This window comes from Megalobrama amblycephala, linkage group LG15, assembly GCF_018812025.1.
Source record: "Megalobrama amblycephala isolate DHTTF-2021 linkage group LG15, ASM1881202v1, whole genome shotgun sequence".
In the NCBI taxonomy this organism is placed as follows: Eukaryota; Metazoa; Chordata; class Actinopteri; order Cypriniformes; family Xenocyprididae; genus Megalobrama; species Megalobrama amblycephala.
In genome coordinates, this window is record NC_063058.1 from 24,356,997 (window position 1) to 24,358,925 (window position 1,929).

Genomic DNA, 1,929 nt, shown 5'->3' on the forward strand with positions numbered 1-1,929 from the left:
TAATTAATTAATTATTAAAAATATTGCTATTTTATTATTAAATTGTTTTTGTTCGCCACCACAAGACTGAAGCAAAACCAGTAGAGAACCACTGATTTATATATTATTATGTGCCATCATGTGACTAAACTTTTCGACTTTTCATTATACCCGTCCCCAAATGTGACAAATAAATGAATAAATGCATTCAAATGTATCTAATCTAAATAAATGAATCTAAATGAACTGTGCTCTTAAAACAGATTTAGCTATGAATGAGTATTGTTTTGTGTTGGCACAGTATTTTTAATTTCACGTTTTTGTTCTTACTTGGACGCTCAAGATGCTTTTAAAGATATCTCTAAGCCCTAGGATAAAGCAAACCACCGAGATGTTCAAAGAAATTTTCCACGAGAAACAAATATTTTGATTGTTGACAATATTTGTACATTCGCAGGGCGTGAAATTGATTTACAGAAGTGACAAATCTCGGGGGGACTTAGATTTGTTGCGATGCTCCGTGGTGACTGCTCTCCCACTCCACTGGTTATATCCTCCTGGATGGTTCCGCTTTAATCAGGTTTGCATGATAAAAATAACACACCTTTTTTTTTTTAACACCAAGTCTCGGATCTCTGCATGTGCACGTAGGGATCTACACGTCAACCAACCAACCAATGACATGGAGCGTCTGTTTCACACTGCATTGTGTCATAATCCGTTTATGTTTTCTTCCATTCAGAAATTCATTCATTCAGCATAATCCATTTGTCTGCTCTCTTGCCTTCAGATAAACAGCCGTGGGCCTTGGAAAACTCGTCTTTGTGTAACACCGCCAAGAGTTTAAACCCCCGAGCCGTTCCGACTCCTCCATCTGGGAACAAGGCTGATCTTCAGCGCTTAACTCTGCATCACAAGTTCATGGCAATTGGTTTTGCGTCTGCGTTCTTGAAGGCTGCCCTCAGATGGAATTGTTTGGAGTTCATATCCCGAGCTTTGCGAGCCCTGGCACCCTTCCTGGCTCGGCGGGTGGCGGTAACACAGCGTTGACTTGGAAACGACCCCTTTGGCGAGTGTTTGCAGGGCTTGCTAGCTTCCGTGTTTTTGGCCAGACAATACACCACAGCCACATTAAACACTAACGGAAAACTGCAAGAGCACCAGGACTGGCTTGAGTCGACAAATACGTCGCTCAGTAACTGCAGTGCTGTTTGCATGTAGGGCTACAAGATATATCGAATATAAAATTTATATCACGATATGGCTAAGTGTAGATCACACTGGCTATGATTAAATCAATATATGACCTACCAGTTTTAAAGTGAAGCTCAAGGTTCATTTTCTGTGAATTGAGCTGTTCTGAGACACTGATATCATGAGTGAAACCAGCAGCACATATTCTTATTTGCCAGTAACACGTCAAAATAAAAGCTTAATGGATATTTTAATGTTGGTATTGTAATTTTACAATGAAATAAAAATATTTTTATTACTCAGTAAAATTACTTTAATTTTACAGTACAATAGTGTTTTTTTTTTATTTTGTTTAATATTTTTATTTAATAATAATGATTATAGTCATTTCACTTGGCAGCCATCAGCGCAGTCCTAAAGTGCATGCTTGTGTCTCATTTTGGAGTCGCGCATTTGACTGTTTCTATAGGAACCGGAGCTTCTAACGGTCGCTGCAGTAACGTGATGACTTAACCAATTGGCGATTGGTTCTTATTTAGAAGGCGGGACTTATTCCGCCATATTGCGCGTTGCACTTGGGCATGCGCAGAAAGAATCGTCAGTGGAGCCCGGAGGCGGAGTCGCGGTATCAAACTTCCGCCCAGACGACTGCGTCATCATTGATGTATTTTAAATAGGCTATATAAATTATACACAATTTAAAATTCTACCTATAAAATAATAGGCTATTCTGTTTCTAGAGCAATAATATTTTTG

General features: G+C 38.9%; 1 long non-coding RNA gene across 1 annotated transcript; it reads left to right on the forward strand.

Moving 5' to 3' along the window:
- The first annotated feature begins 317 nt into the window (after positions 1 to 317).
- Positions 318 to 1,415, forward strand: LOC125247819. Its single transcript, XR_007180183.1, has 2 exons — positions 318 to 559; positions 770 to 1,415. It is a non-coding gene; the product is annotated as an uncharacterized LOC125247819 (long non-coding RNA).
- The last annotated feature ends 514 nt before the right edge of the window (positions 1,416 to 1,929 follow it).